The sequence below is a fragment of the Hyaena hyaena genome, unplaced genomic scaffold (assembly GCF_003009895.1).
Source record: "Hyaena hyaena isolate Hyena2069 unplaced genomic scaffold, ASM300989v1 scaffold_1173, whole genome shotgun sequence".
Lineage (NCBI taxonomy): Eukaryota > Metazoa > Chordata > Mammalia > Carnivora > Hyaenidae > Hyaena > Hyaena hyaena.
The window spans coordinates 157,715-181,549 of NW_024081802.1; the positions used below are offsets into that span (position 1 = coordinate 157,715).

Sequence of the window (23,835 nt, forward strand, 5' to 3'; positions counted from 1 at the left end):
GAGAGCAAACCAAGTGTCCACTGATAGTTGAATGTATAAAAAAGTGATATATATATATATAAATCCATTTACAATAGAATATTACTTAACTATTAAAAACTGAAATCTTTCTATTTGCAACAGTATGGTTGGATCTAGAGGATATAATGGGAAATGAAACAAGGTGGTCAGAAAAAGACAAATACCATATGCTGAGGAGCCTGAAATTAAGTCCTCCATTAAGAGCAACCTCAGGCTGCAGGTAGCCTCAGTTCCAGGGAAAGCTTCAGCTGAAGTCACCCTCAGATCAGCCAATCAAAAGAAATGTGTAACATTCCTGTGGTCTGAGTCAGGGCTGGAAACTGCAGGTAGTTACTCTGTACAAACCAATCACTCACCGCTTGCCTAAACCCCACGTAGGCCCTTTGGGCTCACCTCATAATTGGTCGTTTTCAAAGGATTCTCAAAGGTCATGATTGGGTCCCACCAAAAGTAACAGACGCCTCACAGACACTGAATGGTCACAACTGTTACCATAGATACTGTACAATTATGACTGGTGCTTATGTGATGATGCTATACGTACAACATGTGCACTGTAACACCCCCGTCCCTTACCTCATAAAAACCCTGCTCACTATTGTTCGGGGCTTCACCCTGCTGCCGCTGAGCCGGTTAACAGGTGAGCCCCTGCTCTAGCTTGTAATAAAGACCCTTTTGTACTTGCATTGGTGCTGGCTCCTTGGAGGTCTCTGGGGACTCGCAATTTGGGCATAACAGTGCTTTCACTCATATGTCGAATTTAAGAAACAAAACAAAGAAAAAAAAAAGACAAATGAAAAAACATACTCTTAAATATGGAGAACTGGTGGTCACCGAAGGGAAGGTAGGTGAGGGTGCAGATGAGTTAAATAGATGAAGGGTTTAAGGGTACACTTATCATGATAAGCATTGAGTAATATATAGAATTGTTGAATCACTATATTGTACACCTAAAACTAATGTAACACTGTATGCTAATTATACTGGAAATATTTAAAACAGGTAAATACATAAATTAACTGAAATTCTGCTTGCTTGATAAGGCTACTGTAAATATTCCTTTTAAATAGTTTTATAGGCTCAGGTATGACACACACATAATATATGCACATAATCATACATATAGATTGGTGTGTGTGTGTACATTATCATTTAATATACATAAACATATGCATGTATTATGTATATGTATATTAGTGCTCCATATTATCTAAGATTTGGATAGTCTGCCTTATTCATTTAAAACTAAACTGTGCTATAGTTTTATTATAACTATAACAATTCTTTCCTTAAAAAGAAGACCACAGCCCAAGTATGGGGCCCCAAATTTTAATTATTCACATAGGATAGATTCTTGAAGGAGAACCACTTAGCCATAGGGTATATATTTTTGCTACTTGTTTTTCAGACAGCTTTATATCTATTCTATTGAGCAGAGGATGAGACTGACTATTTCATTGCAGCTTTCCAGCACTGAATATGTTTGGGGTTTTTTTCCTAATATTTGCCTATTTTATACACACAGGGAAGAAAGATATGTATCAATTTTAATTGCTCATATGTTATTTCTTGAACATTTGAACCTGGTTTTATTTATTAGCAATTTGTATTTCTTCATTTAAGTCCTTTGACTACTTTTCTATTAGTAAGATATATTAGATATTAGATATAAGATATTAGTAAGATATTACTACTCATCATTACTCTTCATGTAATAAGGACAATAATATATTAAGGCTATTCCACATATTTATTGCATGTATGTTTTTACAAATATTCTATGCTGTGAAACTTTATAAATAGTCACTAATAGTTTTTCTTATGGGTCAAAAAGCTTAAAACATCTGCTAACAGTCTTGAGAAGTGCTGTAGTGCTCTGTGACCTCCAGCAAGCAGTTCAGCAGTTAACTTATCATTCATATTCACTTGAACTCTGTATATTCTGAATCTACAGTTTCCAGGACCACTTCAGGAGCTTGTTCCAGGCCCACTTAATTTCCTACTGCATGGATCTGCCTACTTTCTTCTTTGAAAAGCCCGAAGGAAAGTCAGGGTCAGACCAATGAAACAAAATGTTGGACCTAGCAGAAGTTGGGAAGTTTGGTTTGTTGATGACAAAATAGATTGTTTCGTCCTTTAATGAATACAAGTAATGGCAAGAACTTTAATGAATCCACATCCTACCAGGAAAAGTCATGAAAGTTGCCTTAGGGAGGTCAATTATTTTTTATGTCTTTTTAGTGTACGTTTTATGGCTCTGTATGGCTGGATTAATTAGCACAAGGACTATATAGGAAAATGACATGAAAACAAGCTGTTTTACCTAATGTGAGTAAGCATGACAAAAAATAATTAAAATGTAGTCACTTCTTGAATGTTTTCAAATATTATTCTATTTTAAACAAAACTACAACTGCAAATTGCATGATATCATTAACATACATTATTGAACCTTTATATGTCCCATTTATTTCTCATGGCTCAGAATTAAACTTTCATTTGTCCTCTGTTTCCTGCCTATTTATGACTGTACAAGGATGTCTTATGATTTCTTTTATCTTTCATTGAGATTGTATATAATTAATCTCCCACTACTTGGTATGATTACAACCTCAGAACTATAGAATTATATATATGTATGTATATGCATATGCACATACACATATATTCATATTAAGTGGCATGTAATTTTTCTTAATGGCAACAATTATATGGCCAAATAAGACACATTTTTTATGGAACTTCTAATCACTTCTATGTGCATTTTGAGCATTCAAATCCACATACAGAGATTTTGAGGTGCTAGCACCAATAACCAAAATCCAGTAGGCATACATGATGTATCTCATAGAATCACAAGATATCTGACAGATATAAAGTGCAAAGTTAGGGCCATCTTGAACAGCCTTTTAAAAAATGAAAGGTTTCATATGTCCACTGAGTAAATCCTATGAACTATTTGCTCTTCTTTATAAGAAAACAATAATTAACATTCAGTGACCACTTTCTGCATCAGAGGGTTTTCTTATTTGTAAGCACTTTAAGCAGCTCTTGCTGGGGTAAGCAGAAAGGGAGTTTATTAAGAGATGTTAGGCATTTCACAGAATCATTAGGAAGGCTGGGAACTAGACCAGATGCTAAACAGAGGAAAAGTGCCCCAAACCTTATTTTAATGACCAGTGCTAACATACTGGTATATATTGCCTAACACCAGGCTTTCCCGTAATAATCCCCAAAGTGCTTTTGGTACGGGATCTGCTCCTTTGTTCCAGCTCTTCCCACCAACTCTTGAAAAACAGCTTTCCTTTTTTTTCTTTCAAGTTTTGACTGCCAGCAGCTCATAAGCCCTTGTTGGCATGATCCCGCCCATCACTGGAGCCCGAGTCACCAGTTGTATACTGTTTCCTATGGAGGCTTCAGAAGCAAGCAACTAGTTTTGTAAACTCCAATGGTGGGAGACAGTTTGCGGCCCATTAATAATCACAACATACAGAAGGCCCAAAACACAAAATGTAGGCCTGATTTGTCAAAAGCAATAAAGTCACACATCCATCAAAATGTCCATGTGTCAAGCACTGTGGTAAAAGCTTTGTGAAAAAGACCCAATTTTCTGTTCTATATGTGGGAAAATGGAGACAGAAACTACGTAATTTGTCCAGGGTCACAAGGCTAATAAATAGTACTATCAATACTCAAACCAAGACTTCCTAAAGCATTATAAAATCTTTACAAAGGATTAGAAAATCTTTCCTTAGCTATGTCCTTCAGAAACAAAGACATCATTAAGTGTCATGTAATTTTCCTTAATAGTAGCATTTATTATATGACAAAATTATTCATATTTTTATTGAACTTCTTCTAGTCACTCCCAAATGCATTTTGAGCATTTGAATATACATACAGAGATTGTGAAGGCAACATTTAATTCAAAGTGATTAAGTTCATGGTAAGAAATAATTTTTGTTTTTCTCTTAATGAGTCACGTGGATAGATTTATGATTTTTAAGAAATGAAGTATTTATTTTAGTTAAAGGTAAGAAAATTTATACTTGTAAAATAAATCATGTGTTTATAGAAGAAATGCCCTAAGTTAACTATGCTAAGTGATTCCCTTACTAATTACCATTGAACCCTAAAAGGAAGTTCATCAAATATTCATACACATTTGCCCCTTTTCCAAAATTGTAATAAAATCATAAGATATCTCAGAAACTATCATAACACTGTGATTAAATGCCCATTTTTATTTTAATGATAATGTATTAGATCTGCAAATAGAAAATAAAGGTTAAACATGATGCAATATTGACTTTTAATAAAATGTAGTGATTCTAATGGTAAACAAAGCATTGGTCTATATTTGATTGAAACCATTCTCTGTAACTACATAATCTCCCCTCCCCTTATTATGAGAAGCATTACAAGTGACTATGCAGGAGATGAAAAACGAAAATCTATGGTAAAGGTAATGATCTTTGAAAATTTTCTCTAATGAGTAATTTGTGGCTCAGTGGATTTCAAGAGATTATTGGTTTTGGAAATGGATTCTATCAACTAAGGAGATAATGAAAATCATTAGGGCTGAATAAAATCAAACAGCAAATTTGTAAAGCACACTAGCATTTTCCAAGTCTCTAGTTTGCACACAAGTTGAAAACCTTGTTTAAAAACACAATTACAAAAGTTATTTTACATAGGCCAGTATATTTATTGTTATATAGTGAGTTTACATTTATAGCGAGGAATAATATTACATCGAATGCTATCTTTGAACATACATTTTTTAAAACCAGAAATTTAGGACATTATTATATAACACTAAAGAGCATGTCATCTCCATGTACTTGATGCCAAGTAATTATAATTCATATATAGATTATATGAAAATAGATTGACTCAGGGAATTTATGTATCATAGATTCAATACAGAAATAGCTCCCGGTATCATTTCAGGATAATTTGCTTGACATTCTAGACCAAAAATTCTTAACCTTTATTTTTCCTCGCACACTCCTGTCTGTTCTACTTGTATCCTCAGGCCTTAGATCAGTGCCATGTACACAAGAGAAAGGCAACTGAAATGTGTTGAAGAATTATCTGAATGAAAAAATATATATATGTATACATACACATATACTTAAATTACAGAAGCTTGAATTGTATCAGATTTAAATTGTTACCATCACAAACTCCTTAAAATAAAAAAATGTATTTATATTAATGCATTACATAAAGAATGGATTATACTAAACAAGATAATAGTTTTAAAAGCTTAGTTTGATCATTTTTAACAATTAAGTGAAAACCGGTTAGTAATGAGATTCTTTGTATTTTAAAGTTTATTTATTTTGAGAGGGAGAGAGCACAGGAAGGGCAGAGAGAGGAGAATTCAGAAAGAGATCTGCACAGTGAGCACAGAGCCCGACACACGGCTGAAGCTCACAATCTGTGAGGTCATAACCTTGGCCCAAATCAGGAGTCTGGCACCCAACCAAACTGAGCCAGCAGGTGCCCCTTTTCCTTTCTTATTAATGTGTAATCAATATACAATGTTATATTAGTTTCTGGTATGCAACGTATTCATTCAACTGTTCTATACATTACTCAGTACTAACCATGATAAGTGCAATCACTATACAACATTATTACAATATTATTGACTCTATTCCCTATGTGGTACTTTTCATCTCTGTGACTTATTTTATAATTGGAAGTTTGTACCTCTTAGTCCCCTATACAGTTTTTCATAATCATTTATACTAGAGGATTCTTTTTTTTAAATGTCTATTTATTTTTAAGGCGGGGGCAGAGAGAGAGGGAGACACAGAATCCAAAGCAGGCTCCAGGCTCTGAGCTGTCAGCACAGAGCCTGACATAGGGCACGGACTCACAAACCGTGAGATCATGACCCGATCCGGAGCCAGACGGTCAACCAACTGAGCCACCCAGGTGCCCTATAATAGAAGAATCTTAAACAGGCCATCGTGAAAATGAAAAAACTGTGGGCACATGGGTGGCTCAGTCGGTTAAGCCTCCGACTTCTGCTCAGGTCACGATCTCACGGTGTGTAGGTTCAAGTCCCACATTGGGCTTGCGCTGACAGCTCAGAGCCTGGAGCCTGTTTCAGATTCTGTGTCTCCCTCTCTTTCTGACCCTCCCCTGCTCACGCTCTGTCTCTCTCTGTCTCTCAAAAGTAAACATAAATGTTGAAAAATTAAAAAAAAAAGAAAATGATAAAACTGTATGTGTGAATCATTATATGAAACAACTCTAGTCAAACCAGTGCTAAGAAACAATAAGATTTTAAGTGAAAGCAAGTTTTGAATATTCTAACTTTAAAAATAACACAAAGGGGTAAGACAAAGAAAAAATGTGATAGAATAAGAAAAGTACAAATTATGAGTATATGGATACATGTGGCAACTTACTGGTATATATTCTGTCATGAGTCCCATAATTATCTTTATAGATCTTCTTGCTGATTGATGGCCATCAAAAAAAGAAAGAAACCAAAACTGTTTCTTATTGTCTTTATTAAAAGAAAAATGTTCATTTAAAACAGTGGACCACCAGTGATTAGAAAAATACTACTACGGTTTTATAGAATTAGCCTTGAGATATTTTGATAGTAAGAATTAAAGAAAAAAGACATTATTTACTGACATTACATTAGAGAGTGTAATGTACTATGAAATATTATGTTTAATTTTGTAAACAAAGAAACCATAGCACAAAGTGCTTAACAAGGATGTCCAGATTCTCACAAGTCACAAATAGTGATGTAGGTTTTTTTTTTTAAGTTTATTTATAAGACCTAAGATGTATAAGACTTAAGAGAGGGAGACACGGAGAGCATGTGCAAGAGGGGCAGAGGGACGGAGAGAGAGAATCTCTGTCAGCACAGAGCCTGATGCAGGGCTACCATTGATGAACCATGAGAACATGACCTGAGCTGAAATCAAGGGTCAGACACATAACTGAGTCACCCAAGTGCCCAAAAAGAGTAGTTTTAACTCTAGATCTATATTCAAAGTCTGTTCCCCTAAAAAGAGAAATTCAAAGATCTAGCACAAATTTCAAGGGTGATTTATATTTATATTTATATATATATATTCTTGAAGTAGATTCAGAATTTTGTTTTGTTGTTGTTGTTGTTGTTGTGTGGGTGTGTCTGTGTTTATTGTTGCTGTTTTTATTCAACTACAGATTCAGTGATACTTTGAAAGAACATTTTAATCTAGGTCTAGTCTTAATTTGCAAATATGTGAAAGGTGTTCAAAATCTGAGCAGCATATACTAGGGAATAATGACCAAGTCCTAAAGACCTGATTTTCCTCCCATTTTAGCCTATTTAATTTTTATTCATTTTGTGCTATTTTTCATAATTCAGTCACTTCATATATCGATTCTCTCATTTAGGATCTATTTGCAAATATCTATTATTAACATGGATACTGTGTTAGACTCTGGGAATACAACAGTAAAAACAAAATGAAACAAAACAAAGCACTTTCGCCTGCAAGGACAAGCAAAATGGGAAAATAATAAAAGTAAATGGAAAACTATACTGTAGCCTGAGAATTGTAAAGATAGATTTATAAAGGGTGTGTCCGGAATCCATAGTAGGACTATCTTAGCTAGTTAGAAAGAGCAGGGAACTGTCTTTGAGAAAAGTAGTATCTGGCAGATGAGTCACATCTATCAAGACAAATTAAGCGGGAACAAGAGTTGGAAAGTGGGAGTAAGTTATAGGCTGAGGAATGATACATGCAAAAAGCCCTGGCTAGTGAAGAGAGGTGAAACTAACTATTTATCTAAATTTGAGATCACAGAAATCCTCAGGGCTTGATAGGAGATGAGATATGAATATAATCATAAAGGTAATTTTAAATTAAGCCAAATTTATAAATTTGGACTTTATCCTGAGGAAAAAAAAATAACTTTGGTCAGGCAAACTACTTGCAGATTGAAGTCAAGAATAACGAGATTATAGATAAGAAGGTTAGTTAGGAAATTCTTTACAGAAAACTGGATAAAAATCAATGGTAGCTTGAATTAAAGTAGCTAAAGATAGCAAATCCTTTTGTTCCCAATCAAGTTACCAACTTGTACCTATGTTTGTATTCCTTTTAAAAGTTCACTTCAAGGGCACCTGGGTGGCTCAGTTGGTTAAGTTTCTGACTTCAGCTCAGGTCATGATCTCATGGTTTGTGGGTTTGAGCCCTGCATCGGGCTCTGTGCTGAATGCTTGCTCAGAGCCTGGAGGCTGTTTTAGATTCTGTCTTCTCTCTCTGCTGCTCGCCTGCTCACGTTCTGTCTCACTTTGTCTCTCAAAAATCAGTAAATGTAAAAAAAAAAAAAAAAAGAATAAAAGTTCACTCAGACCTAATCTCTTATATAGAACATATTAGGACATATTTTTTTCTTTAGTTATGTTAATACAAAACATTTTACAATCCTTAAGAAGAACATGAAGGATATGATGGGTATTAATGATATAGCACATACCTTACACTATTAGCCCAGTGCTACTTAAAGTTTGAAGACTAGCACTAATTAGCATCAATTGAGATACTGTTAAAAATGTAAATTAATACATTTAATATGTACCCCAAAACTACCAAGAATTTCTAGAGGTGGGCCTATGATAAAGATAGGATAAAACAGGTAGAGAGGGAAAGATTAGGACCTGAGGTCTCTGGGTGGGGAAAAACACATATTTTGCACTAATGCTAGGAGAGTCTGATCATAACAAACATCCTCAGGTATAATCTTCTACTTAAGAATGTAACAGACATCACCTCTCAGCCTCAAGTTTCACTCAGGAATTTGACAAAAGATCTGACTAAAAATAAGCAGACCATAAAATGTTATGACCACAAGGAAAGGTATGGTGATAGACCACCCCTCATACAATGGAAATGAGCCAATCACGAATGGACAACCCAGCACATAAAGCTATCAAGCCAATAAGGGTAGAACCCAAGAAGGAACAAGGGGGAAGGGAAGGGGATGTATAACCAGAACCTTATCTAAAAAGGCCCTTGCCTCTAGTCCGCTGGCATTCACTTTTGAATGTCCCCTTTCTGTAAAGACAGCTTTCCTAGTATTCTTACTTTCTAATCTTATTCTCTAATAAACTTTTGCCTGCTATTAATTTTGTGTCCACCTCTTCATTTTTCAAAGCGGTGAGACAACAAATCCCAGGTATTGAGGTAAAAAATCCTGAAACAGACTCAAGTTCTCCATGTTATTGTAATGATTACTAACATATAGATTAACTAGTCAATGATGTAATATACTTAAAAACAATATTATTTATGGATAGAAGTAATGTATGTCCTTATGTTCAAAAACTAAACAGAAATAATAACAATGGTAAATGTCAAACATTCCAGCCTTACGTTGAGTACATACGATTATTGGTGTGTTTTTGTTTTATTGTTATAAAAATAGTTTTATATCTCAAATTGTAGAACAATCTTGTTAACCCATCTAAAATATGAAAATTTATTTTGTATAGTACAGGTACTCTGTTGTCTATGGTGACTTTATGTAGAAATAGGAGAGGTTAAAATACCAGATATAAGTATTTGATAAATTATCAAAGTTTCTAGAAGAAACGTTCTAGATTAAGTTTCTAAAACTGCTATAGGTTGACATAAAAGAGACTTCAGATGTTATAGAATTCATAGAAATTGAACATTTCCTCCCATATTATTTTTTTACTTGAAATTATTTTTGTCAGTGAAGAGTACCTATGACAACTTAGGAAGACATAAAGAAGACCAAAATAGTAATTGTGATATATTCATTACAAACTTATATGCAAAGATAAATCTTCATTAACTATCATAATTGTTTCCTGAATTTATAAATGTAAACATACATAAACCACTTTTTTGTTAATGGGCATAGTACTGCGTAGTCTCCAGGCTCTGAGCTGTGAGCACAGAGACTGATGAGGGGCTCAAACTCATGAACTGTGAGATCATGACCTGAGCTCAAGTCATATGCTTAACTGACTGAGCTACCAAGCTATCCCAGCAGCAGCTTCAAAAAGTTTGCAAATATATATAGACTTTAGGGGCCACAAACATAGACTCCACTAGCTACCAGAGATAGGTGATTGGAGGTGTCTCCTGGGCAGAAGTTACATAAATTAGGGCTCCAGATGAATGTATAAGCTCCTTTCTGGAAGATACTGTGAGCTGGAGAAAGGAGGGAGAGCTCCAAGATGATATCCAGTCTATGTTCCTTGAGAGCAGCTTGGTAGACCACTAAATGCATCCTAAACCTTGAGCTTTCCCCTCAGTTTGAATCTCTAGGATGAACAAAGTGGCCTCCTTCACAGAAAAAGTGGAGAGTGTGCCTCAGTCAGCTGTCCGTGCAGTGTTATGGGGGTTGTAGCCTTCCGAGAATCATCTTGGATCGCCAATGTCCTGTGGGAAGAGGAAAACAGGGAATCTTCCAGGATGTGTGTAAAGCACCCCTTCAGGAGAGACTGGTGCCCTGTAGCACAGCAGAAAGTGAGTGTGATGATAATACTCACTCTCCAAAGTCTCTGGAAAAGATTATAGTCACTGCCTCTGGCCAGTCATGATAATTAGCTGATAGACTTCTTTCACGGAAAAACAGAGTTCCTTTGTCCATTGTCTATTACTGTGGCCACTTACTCTGTTGGTTACAGTCCTGTGGGATCCACAAGCTTAAGCTCCACTGCCCACCACAGCCTAGCAATGCAGAGGTCACAAAAATTGGGGGTTCAGAGAGGGACAGGAACTCTTTTTTGGTGACACTGATTATTACAGTCCCATCACCAGGAGTGCAAGTTCCCCTGGCCTCCAGAGCCAGGCAATCAAGAGGCATCCCCTGTGCGGCAGCTGCAAAAGTCAAGCCAACAGAAGTTTTAAAGGTTCCCTTCTGGGAGATACTGGTGTTCTGAACCATGGCAAAGGGGGTCCACTGAAAACACTTTAAAATTATTAAAGCCTTGTAAAGATTGCTTATTAATATTAAAAGTTGATGGAAATAAAACCAAAGAAGAAGGAAAAAGGGAGTAAAAATTATAATAGTAGATTCAAAATACCAATTGCTCTATTTAAAAAATAAAACTGGGGTGCTTGTGTGGCTCGGTCAGTTAAGCATCTGACTTTGGCTCATGTCATGATCTTGAAGTCAGTGAGTTCAAGCCCTGCATCAGGCTCTGTGCTGACAGCTCAGAGCCTGGAGCCTGCTTCGGATTTTGTGTCTCCCTCTCTCTGACTCTCCCTTACTCATATTCTGTCTCTGTCTCTCTGTCTCTCAAAAAATAAACATTAAAAATAAAAATAAATAAGTAAAACTATTGAATGATTAAAGACAAAAGCCGCAGCATAGATGGTGTGTGGTACTGGTACTACTAAATATCTGATCAGGTTAAACAGATCATTATTTTTTAATGTTTTATTTATTTCTGAGAGAGAGAAAGAGAGAGACAGCATGAGCAGGGGAGGGTCAGAGAGAGCGGGGGATACAGAATCTGAAACAGGCTCCAGGCTCTGAGCTGGCTATCAGCACAGAGCCTGACATGGGGCTCGAATCCATAAACCATGAGATCATGACCTAGGCCGACTTAACCGACTGAGCCACCCAGGTGCCCCTAAACAGATAATTATAAAATCTTCATGTAAACATGTAAATCATAATTACAGCACTTGTGCTAACCTACCCTAAATGTATGTTAAAATATTTGGCTTAACATATTTATTAGTTATGAAGAATCTTTTGCTGGACAAATAAATAAAATTCCCAACTCTATAAAAACATCCCATTAAAAATCAGAAATTTATTCACTGGATGATAGTTACTGAATAAACTGCGTAATTAAAATTACATAATTATAAACTGTCACGCATCCCATGAGAAAGGAAATTTCTCAATGTGATAAAGTGCTTCCACGAAAAGCCTATAGTTGATGCTATACTGAATAGTGATATATTAATATTTTTTCTGTAAGATCAGAAAAAAAAGGATACCCAACCTCATCTGTTCTTGTCACCATTTTACTGGAAGTCCTAAAAATTGCAATAAAGAAAGCCAAAGAAAATAAAAAGTTTTAAGACTGCAAATTAAGATAAAGTTCAAGAATTAAATATTGCAAATTGAGACAGGAAACCATGAACAGAGAAACAAAAAGTAGATTGCAAAAATTAAAAATAAATATTGAAATAATACATCTAAATTCAGCCATAACAACAATTATAATTCACAATTTTTAAATATTGGAAAGAGTTTAAACAATTTAACATATCATTAAATAAATTATGATGTGTCCTTATACTAGTTCCACTCAGCTGTGTAGTGTTATATTGTCCACACACTTCACCATCTTATCTTTCAATGGCCACGTTGAACATTTTGGAAAATGGTAGAGAAAAAGCTCTGGGTGAGTCTTTAACGTTAATACCGAACATCCTAGAGGATTTTTCACCAACTAGTATAAACTGATTTTTAGGACGTTCATTATTCAAAAGAGTGTTATTTTCAAATGTGTTTACATCATAAAATTCATTGTTTATGTAGAATTGTTTTAATTCAGAATGTAATGAGATCATGTTTTCTTGGTATTGGCAATTTAATTTAAAAAACTAAAACAGGAAAAGAAATAAAATATCTGCTATTCTAATGTCTTTTTAAGAGATAGGATTTACTATTCCTTTTTTAAACAGGGGCCCCTTTCTAGTTTACAATTGCTAGTTTTTTCTAGTGAGATGACACACCCTCCATGAGTCTCCCTACTCTTAAAGAGAAAATAGAATTTACAAATATTACAATAACAGAGAAGCATTATATATTTTTTAAAAAAATGTTTATTTATTTTGAGTGGAAGGAAGAGCGAGTGTGCATGGGTAAAAGCAGAAGAGGGGCAAAGAGAGGAAGAGAATTCCAAACATGCTCCTTGCTGTCAGCACAGAGCCCTACATGGAGCTTGATCTCATAAACCGTGAGATCATGACCTGAGCTGAAATCAAGGGTCAGACGCTCAACAAACTGAGGCACCCAGGCACCCTACATTTTTTAAATGACCATATCATCTTAATTATTTCAGCAGAAAAAATTCCAAAACATTATAGTAGCTCTCAAATCAGATAACTATATATTTGGCAGGATTCCTACAAGATCTTCACATATTGTTCTAATTAAAATGTGCTCACTTGTATACCTTATATTATTATCTAGAAAGCCTAAAAGTAAGGATAAAGATTTGAGTTCTTTTCCATTCACAGCAGTTTAGAATAGTTCCCTATGTTATCTCAACTATCAGTAATTTGTGTTTTAAGATCTTACAGCACACATCAATATTTTGCCTTTTCATCATAACATCCTCTTCAATCTAATCTCTGACTTCAAATTGTGGAATTATGTTAATAAGTTCCTTTCTTGAGCCTTCCCAAAAAAGCAGAAATTTCCATATAATGGTAGAAAACCTTTGTTTAATAAAGGAGAAATTTTACATTTTGAGACTTTTTAATGTTTGTCCTTAGAATATACATTTCTCAGTAGATAAATGTATTTTGTATATTCTCTTTATTTAGGGAAATAGATTAAAGCCTCACATTTTTGTACATTTAGTGAGTTCTTTATGTCGATGTGGCATAAGCTGGATATTTTTATAACCTAAAATTGTTCAAATGAATACTGTGTTCATATGTAGACATTCACACCTTAGCCTGAAAAGATGCCTGTCTATTCTCACCCCTTCCCCCTTGTGATCACAGCATTTTAATTGTCACCAAAGAACCAAAAGAGTTCTGTGTGCAGAGACACTGACAGCCCCATAATGAAGATATGTGAATAGTAAAATGGCAAGACTTTTAGGGCCGTATCTATTATGAAAAGGTTAATGAGTATTGCTACCCACAGAGTATAATTTAGCTGACTTTGAAATTTTATTGATGAGAAAACTTTTGATTTTCTTTTCTGAGGACTATGTTCTTGATGATACTTATTAGCTTCACAAAAGAAAGTACACATTTATGCCTTGTTAATTGAAATGATTTTTAAGCTGTGGGAATATGGAATGCCATTTGGAAATATTTATGTTTCTGAGTGGCTAGCTTATTGCTTGTCGGATATACAAGTAGTACAGATGGCTGTTTTCCCTTTTATGTTTTTTTGTTGCCTCTCCCTAGATGTAGGATGAAAATAATTATTATAAAAATGTTAATAATTATAGCAATGACATTAGCTGTTCTTGAGTATAAGCAATAGAAAGTGATTCTGGCTGTTTTTTTTTTTTAAAATTTTAAAAAATTAATTAATTAATTAAATATTTTTTTAATAATTTTTTTTAATGTTTTATTTGTTTCTAGGAGAGAGAGAGAGACACTGTGAGCAGGGGAGGGTCAGAGAGAGAGGGAGTGACAGACTCTGAAACAGGCTCCAGGCTCTGAGCTGGCTGTCAGCACAGAGCCCGACGCGGGGCTCAAACCCATGAACCGTGAGATCATGACCTAAGTGAAAGTCGGATGCTTAACCAACTAAGCCACCCAGGCGCCCCAGTGTTTATTTATTTTTGAGACACAGAGAGAGCACAAGTAGTGTAGGGACAGAGAGAGAGAGGGAGACACAGAATCTGAAACAGGCTCCAGGATTTGAGCTGTCAGCACAGAACCCAATGCAAGGCTCAAACCAATGAACTGAAAGATCATGACCTGAACCAAAGTCAAATGCTTAACCAACTGAGCCACCCAGGCGCCCATTAAGTACTATACTGATCACAGGTTGTAGAACCTAGGCTAAGGAACTGTGCAAAAATTAGACAGTTAGAGCACTTGGCAACAGAAACATCTGGCTAGACATTTGCTGGTGGAAATTGTTCCACTGCCAGTGTAAGCAGTTTCAAATTTTCCTTTATTTTCCATCCGAATCTCTAGGTTCACACTTCCATATTTGAGAATCTGATTGGCTAAACTTCACTGTAGGCTTCTGATTCAGTAATTTAGTCACTGTCTCTCACAGAGTGAGATTGGCCCCACTGAAGAAGGGGCTAGTTGAATCTGAACAGCAAAAATGACACTAGTCACTATTTTTCACCATTTTGGTTACTGAAAGTCTAAAATTCTCTTTTGCCCATTTTCATATCTGTAAGTAAAATCATAAGGCACTAGTCCCTTAGTAGAGATTCACTCTCTTACCTGAAGGGAGAGAACCCCACATATTGTCAAGTACCGATCTAGCTCCATATAACAGGATCTTTGAATAAAATCCTTAATATTCACTTAAAAACACAATAGACTTACTTGTAAGCAGTTTTGTATTTACAGAACAATAAATGTTAAATACAGAGTTCCCATAAATATCCCCTCACTGCTCCCCTCTTCCTCCACTTTGTTTCTGTTATTAACATCTTGCATTAATGTGGTACATTTTGCTGCAATTCCTGAATATTGGTACATTATTATCAACTAAAGTGCACTGTTCACCTTTGAGTTAATTCTTTGTGGTGTACATTTTCTTGGTTCTAATGTGGTGTACATTATCTTGTTCAAGATACAAATATATCATGACATATATCCATATATATCCTTATATCATATGGAGTAGTTTCATGGTCTTAAAAAAATAAATATTCATACATCCATATTGGTATTTATTAACTCTCTTCTCCACTATCCGTTATTGCCTTTGACTTATACCTCAGACAGGTGTCTTTTCCCCAAGTCAAGAACCCTTTATTAGAGATTTTGTTTTTTAACTATTCTGCCTTTAGAAAGTCATGATTCATTTTTCATTGTGATTTTTAGAACTAAAAATGGAAAGATAAGAAAGAAAACAAGGAGTTCCTAGTTTTACCCACAGTTCATCCAGTCTCCAAAAAGTGACAAGAGCTTTATTTCTTAAAGATACACTGGATGTACTAACCAAGCCAAATTCTTGAAACCACTTTTTGCTTATTCTTCCTGGGATTCATCTACTCAACTTCATAACTGGCAGGAGCCCTCAAAATAACTTGGAAGCAGTCAGTTTTATTTTGGATCCACTGCTTTCGTTCTGGTAAAGCAGTCCTTTGTGTCATGAAACTGATTCCAGAAAACCAGGAGAGCCCAGAGCTCCAGTGCAGAAGACAAACTTTTGTTTAACAGATCATTCAATGGAACCATTAGGAATCCCTCTCATATACACACGTCCACAGTCCTCTATGGTGCCCAGAAACATATGTGCTGTTTGTTTCAGAGCTTGCACCAGCTCTTTGAAGATGTGTCCCAAATGGGAACCATAGAGAACAACAATAATGAATTTCCATGAGAAGAGTGATTGGCAAAAAAGTGTAGATTCCTGAGAAACATAACTTTTAATTGAACATTCCTCAGAGTTGTTCTAAAAATACCTACAACTATCTCACCAAGGTAGGCCTCCCTTCCCTCACTGGATCTTTTATAAATCAATCTACTCTGTCAAAATGTAATGTCAAAAATTTTCAAATTTTGTTGGAAAGCCACGTGTCTATAGCAAAACGTTAAGGTAGTTAGAAAACAAAAAGGCATCAATTTTAATGTTTGGGGTATATTGAGATATTCAATGGCAGATTTATTCTGTATTACAGAGAGAGAGAACTGGGGGGAAGTGAGAGAAAGATTGATACATATGGTTGGTGAGAGTGATAAAATCATTTTGCAATGTTTTCTTAACACAAACAGAAGAGATTAAAAAAATATATTGCTAAAGGCATTTATTTTCTTGATATTTTAGGATTAAAACATATTTTACCCACAGAATTTATTCATTCTATGGCCTCCCTTCATTTCAAGGATAAGCTTTAAATGCCTTAGGATAACAAAGAAAGGCTTTCATGATCCAGTCCCAGTACCCAGACAATAAATTTGTCTTAACTGAATTCTAGTTCCAACATTCAACCTACACCCCAACTGCCTTCAGGCTTTTCTTCAATCTAAGTAGTCTCGGCTCCAGAAACTTTAAAGCAATCATAGACCTTCGATTATCACATTTCCTTTCCCATCCCTGTCAGTGCCCTATCTTCCATCTAGAAAGCTCTTTGTTATACTCTCTTAATTCCTATTAAACAGATATTTATGCTTCAGAACATGTTTCAAATGTTACTTCCTCTATAAATTCCTCCTTAACTTTTCCTGGCAAAATTAATCATTTCCTCTATTGTATTCCAGGACATTTTGAACATACAATATTTGCTTTGAAAGTATGGATTTACCCATCCTCTGTACCTTCTAGATGGTGAGAGTAGAGATTATGTCATAGTTATCCTTATGACTATGTTATCAAATGATAAGAAAAATAGGTATTCATTGGTTAAGCGTTGAACATTTGAGATTTTCAGCCACTTTTGGAAGCAGTTATTTATATGAACAGTATCTCTAATAGAACTCTTACCCTGGAAATGAATGCATATTCAGTATGTTGGTTATTTTTTACAAATATTTATTCAGGAATTCAAAATATATCATCTGCTTAATTATATATATGTTTATATATATATATATGTATTTATATATATATATAAACATATATATATAAAGGCTAATCAAAACAGATTAATTTCAGCACTCAAAATATTAAAATATAAGTTAAGAAAGTTTTCTTTTTAAAATGTGAAGAAAAGGGCACCTGGGTGGCTCAGTTAGGCAAGTGTATGACTCTTAATTTCAGCTCAGGTCATGATCCCACAGTTGGTGAATTCAAGCACTGTGTTGGGCCCATTGTGTTGGGCTCTGCACTATAGGTGCAGAGCCTGCTTGGAATTCTCTCTCTCCCTCTCTCTGTACAACCCCACCCCCCAGAATAAATAAAACTAAAACTAAAAAAAAAAAAAATAAGTTGACAATAAGAAAGTAGAAATTTTAACATGAAATTTTGGGCATGGTTTTCAGAATTGTGATTTTGAAAATAACACGGACTTTACTAATTTGCTCAAAACAAAAACAAATTGTATTGATAAATAAATGAATGAATAAATAATTAAGATTGAACATATGGTCTCTGAGATAGCTAATATTATTAGAAACACTTAGAAAAGCTATGCAACTTATTATTATTGCTAACAACTAAATCTAGGCTTTACCTATAAGGCTTAGAACTAAAATTAATAAAAATTTTTAATGATATTTTAGAATTGACAGTATGGTGGCATGTGAGTATTTTGGACAGTTAAAATATATCCCAAATCTAAGAGAGTTAAAAATGAGCAGTCTCTGTTTTAACAATGCAATTTTGAAACTCTATTTCCAGTTAGCCCCAGGGAAACATGTTAAATACCTATAAAATGATGGCAAATGTAAAAATCTCTAATGCAACTAAATAGACAAATCTTCCCAAGTTAGGCCAAGACAATATAAAGCAGGTTTCAGTCAACACATCCTGATGTATGCCTAATGTGCTTTGTAACACCTGAAAGAAAAACTAGAAAATAAAACAAGACAACTTGCCGGCTTAAGAGATATTTACACCCCAGATCTCAAAAGACAGCAGCAACGATGAGTAACTAATATGTTGGAATAACAAGTTATTGAGAATTGTCATTGTGAGAAATCATTTACAAAATTTGTCTCATTTATTTTCTTAGACTGCTCAGGCTATCAGAGCAAAATACCATAGACCGAATGGCTTAAACAGCAGAAATTTATCTTCTTACAGTTCTGGAGCCTGGGAAAACCAAGATCCAGATTCCAGAAGAGTCTGTTCCTAGTAAGGGCCTCTCTCCTGGCTGTGTCCTCCCATGGTCGTTCCTCGGTATGTGTGTATAGAGACAGTGAGTAGGACCTATGATGTCTCTTCTTACAAGAACACAAATCCCATTATCACCCAGTCTTATGACTTCCTCCAAGGTCATTATTACCCAGTCTTATGACCTCCTCCAAGGTCCTCCCAACTGCCACATCTCCATATACCATTACATTAAAGATTAGCATTTTACCATATAAATTTTGAGGGGATACAAGTATTCAGTCCATAACATTTATTTTGTCCAGTTACCTATGGCCAATGGCAAAAACATCTATTATATATATTTAGAAAAAATAGCACTTGTTTAGGAAAACTTTTAAAAAAGATTGTGGTCATTGAAGAGAAATGAGAACCCAAAATACAATCCAAGGACTGCCATGAAGTTGTATGGTCTTTGTATTTGAATCTTGAAAATGAGAGAGAGAGAGAGACGATAACACTGTTGGTAGCAAATGGAACTTTAAGTAAACAGAAAACAGTTTCTCCCTGGCAAGCTTCTGTCTTTCATCATTGTTGTTAGGATGCTTAAAAGATGAAGTAATCAAGTTTCAGATTCATGAAGTAATTCAAATAAATTCATACAACAGAAAGTATCGAATTCAGTAACTTTTATTCAGAGCAGTTTGAAATTTAAAATCTATATTCATAACAACTGGGATATACAGTCCAAACAACCTCCCTGCACCTTTATATTGAAGACAGAATTAATAAAATACAAGTTGTAGAATAATTTGAAAACTAGTTTATTAAAACACCAATCACATAGTAATTGTTATGGACTGAATGATTGTGTCCCCTTTGAAATTCATATGTTAAGGGGGTGCCTGGGTGACTCAGTAGGTTAAGTGTCTGACTTTGGTTCATTTTACCATTTCTCCGTTTCATGAGTTAGAGCCTTTCACTGGGCTTACTGTTGTCAGCCCAGAGCCCACTTTGATCCTCTGTTCCCCTCTCGCTTTGCCCCTCTCTCGCTCACGAGTGCTCTCTCTCAAAAGTAAATAAACATTAAAAAATATTCATTTGTTAAAACTCTAGCCTCCAGTATGAGAGTACTATGAGGTGGAACTTTTGGGAGGTGACTAAATTATGAAGATAGAGTCCTTGTGAGTGGAATTAGTGCCTTATAAAGGAGACCCCTGAGAGCTCTCTCACTCTTTCTTCCTGGTGAAAACACAGTGAGGAGACAGCCATCTTCAAGTCAGGAAGAAGGCTGTCACCAGACACCAAATCTGCTGGTATCTTGATCTTGGTTCATAGTTTCCAGAACTATGAGAGATAAATCTTTGTTATTCAAACCACCCAATCTATGGTATTTTTGTTATAGCAGACTGAAAATACTAAGAGAGTAATTATAAAAATAGTTTAGTTTATTATTCTCATTTCGTTTTTGTAGAAACATTTCAAATATTTATAATTAAATAAAAATATTATTATTATTATTCTTTATTTTTTATTTGACTTAATGATCTCAGAACTCAGCATGAAATAGACAATCCAATTATACATTTCAAAACATATTTAAAAAAATAAAAATACACTATTATGTTATTATGTGGAGATAGGATTAAATCCTCAAAGTCATTGCTGTTCAGTGATTTATAATCATTTTTCATGTTGCTGCTTCATTTTTTTCAAATTAGCCAGGTACCATTGAACTAAAGAAAACTGACTTGTGTTTTTGGAAGTGTTCATTGGAACCTACTCAGTAATGATTTAGTTGGAAAAGTTTAGACTATTTACTTTGAACCTAGACAATTTTTGTCGCCCTTGTGCAAGGACAAAGGTAGTGGAGAAGTACTGGTCTCAAAGCGCCATACAAGCAGAAAAACATATGCTCTGTTCATCTCTCTTTTCCAGTTATAGCACTGAGTGGGCCTCCCTGGGGTTCCACACCAGTCTCACCCTTACTCATCATGGTAAAAACACCAAAAATAAAGCTGTTCCTCTCAGACATATCATGTTGCATTAGAAACAATGGTTTTTCACTCTTTACCTGTTAGTTTAATTTCTCATATCAAGTTATCATAAACTAGCCATTCTAGTTATTGGTGACCTAGCTGTCTTACTATCTTTTCTTCTAAGGACAATATTTACTAACTCGACTGTCTTTCCTCTACAGATAAAGTTTAACACATATATCTTTATATATAAAGACATATAACATGCATATATATACAAATATACACTGGCCATCATGACATAAACAACTAATAGTGTAAAAAATGTGTAAATCACCGTGTGTGTGTGTGTGTGTGTGTGTGTGTGTGGTGTTTTTTGTTTTTTGTTTTAGCTTTAGGTAACAACCTTCAAAATTCCTACTTAAGGAATAAAAATTTATGGATCAAAGTGTGTGATCATATCAGCTCTCCCTGTGGTGCACTACACCGTGAGCTTGCATCTAATCAGAGTGTGACAGTAACACTGAGTTGAGGAAATAGTTGTCAGTGATAGGGGCCGTTAAAGTGACTGGACTTTATGAAGCAGGTCACCAGAGAAGAGTCAGCTTGCCTAGGGGTGTGAAAAGCAATCTGAGTCTAAATTCTCTAAGTTACCTTAATATAGGACTGGGTAGAACACATCTACAAAATGTTAACCAGATAGCAGCTGCTACAGATTGAGAGCACGACAGATAACAGGTTAAATGGTGCTGGGGACCAGTTAGGGTCTGGTTCACCCAAGTGGTGAAAACTTGTTAATATCTTCCTGTCACCTCCATGCTGAAACTGAGACAAGGACTACAGCTCTGCCTGCTCCAGACCTACCCTAACAAAGCCTAAGCCAAATCCATGAGAAAAACTTATGGGTACACAATTTGGAAGGTGATAGTCTTACCAAGTTCTAGGAACTATGGTAATATCATGAGTTTTAAACAGATCTGTTTTAACGAAATACAAAACCAAGCCTAATAAAGTTCAAGTTGATCAGAAGTAGTTAATGCACTAGCTAGGAAAACAAAATCAATAATCTCTAGAGGAAGAATGGAGTACACCATCTCTCCAATTTATCCTCCACATGTCCAATATACAAGCAATAATCCCATTCATTTAAATAAATAAGAAAATGTGAATCAGAATTAAAAAAAAAAGCAGTCAATAAAAATCTGTCCCCAAGATGGCTGAGGAAGTTGCCTTTAGAAGACAAAAATGTTAAAAGTTACTATAAATATATTCAAAGAATTAAAGGAAATATGTCTTATTGCATGAATGTATATACTCTTAGCAAAGAGATAGAAAGAGAAAGTGATGGAAAAATAAGTGATCTAAAAAATGAATCAATAGATGTTATCCCATTGGAAGAGCAGAGGTAAAAACATATAGAAAAGACTGAAGAAAAATTAACAGAGGTTTAGGAAGTCTGGGCACACATGCAATAGTCTAACATACATGTAATAAGAGCCTCAGAAGAAGAAGAGAGAGAATATGGAAAAAGAAAGGAAGGAAGGAAGGAAGGAAGGAAAGAAAGAAGAAATTGTTGAAAAATGCCAAATTTGATCAAAACACCCAATTACAGATTTAATAAACTCAAGCAAATCAAATAAAGTAATTTGACACAGCATAATCAAACAAGTAAATATCAGGAGAAAATCTTCAAAACATGTACAGAAAAATGGCATAGTGCATACAGTATATCAAAGATAAGAGGGTAGAAACAATTATCAGAAAAAATTGAGGCCAGAAGATAATGAAGGAGATAATAGAATCACAGCTTTAAACAGCTAACCACAATGACAAAAAAAAAAAAAAAATCACCTTTCATGCAGTAATTCAGTATTCAGAAAGAATACCCTTTAAAACTTAAGATTAAAATAAATACATTTTTAGGTAACTGAAAGCTTAGGAAATTTGACACCAGACCAAAACTCTAAGAAATGTTAACATGTTCTTTAAGCTGAAGAACTAAATAAAATGTTGAATCTACAGAAGGAAAAAAATGAATACTGAAAATGATAAATAAATTAGTAAGTAATATAGTCCTAATATATTTCAGGAAAAGTAATTCAGGGGATATAGGTAAAAGAGAATAGTGTAATGGGTTTTTATGTTATAAACAATTGTTAAAGAATGTCTTACTGCTAAGAGACATTTCATTATAGATACAAAGAAAGTGGACGAGTCAGCCATGATGATGTCTAAGAGAGGAACTTTTTAGGTGAACAATAAATTAAAGATCCTGAGGAAAAGCTGTGTTTGGGGAATTCAAAGGTCAAGAAGGAATTCTGTGTAGCTGGTATGGATGGGAGGAGAAGGGTGTAAGTATTAGAAGATAAGGACCAGATCAAGTCCCAAGTCATGTTGAGTATTTGGCTTTGCTCTAAGTGTGACAGTGGGCTCCTGAGAGGTTTTGAATGAGGTGACATAGTAGGTCTTTAATTTTAAAAGGATCCTTCAGGTTGCTGCAATAAATAGAGATGTGGATTGCTGGAGATGCAGAGTGGGTGCAAAGCAACTGAAATCTAAATATATTCTCTGGGAGAAGCCAATAGGATTTAAGGATGGATTTAATATAGAGAGTAAGAGAGACAGAGAAAAAATAGGGATGTTTTTAAAAGTTATAGCCTTAACAATTGTTAAATACACTTGCTACTGAGAAGTTGATGTTATGACTTTTGGTGATGTTTCAGTAAGCATTCACCAAAAACAAAAACAAAAAACAAAAAACAGATGACATACTGAAATTGGGCAATTTGAAAAGAGTTTAATAAGGAAGAAACTATTTAAAAGGTTGGTCTGGGAAAATCCAGAAGGGCTTGTATGGTACTTTCGGGACTAATAACTGATGAGAGAGTGGTTGATATTATATTCCCTAAGTCTAAAGGAAGGAGCAGCTACCACAAAACATAGGGAAGACTTTCGGAAATGCAATTGTGTTAAGAAAGCTCTGTCCTTTAGTAAACTGTTGCAGACAGCATATGGTGATCTTAGTGAAAGGTATCCAGGGCCATAAATATCCCAATATTACTCTCTTCTTGCTCTCTAGACTTCATTCTGGGGTCTCTCATAATGAAAGCCAACTGGAAGTAAGAACATAGGAGAGATTCTTGATCCAGTTCATATGGTTTAACCTCAGCATGGT

General features: G+C 35.0%; 1 long non-coding RNA gene across 3 annotated transcripts in view; it reads left to right on the forward strand.

Annotated features, from left to right (window-relative positions):
• Positions 1-633: 633 nt before the first annotated feature.
• The window catches only part of LOC120224407, a 51,826-nt gene continuing 28,624 nt past the window's right edge, over positions 634-23,835 (forward strand). For 2 of the 3 annotated variants that reach the window (XR_005526559.1, XR_005526557.1), the window contains exons 1-2: positions 2,295-2,349; positions 3,884-3,967. This is a non-coding gene — a long non-coding RNA (uncharacterized LOC120224407). Of the gene's footprint in view, positions 662-2,294; positions 2,350-3,883; positions 3,968-23,835 lie in introns of those variants that run through there. The other variant, XR_005526558.1, reaches the window with a different exon arrangement.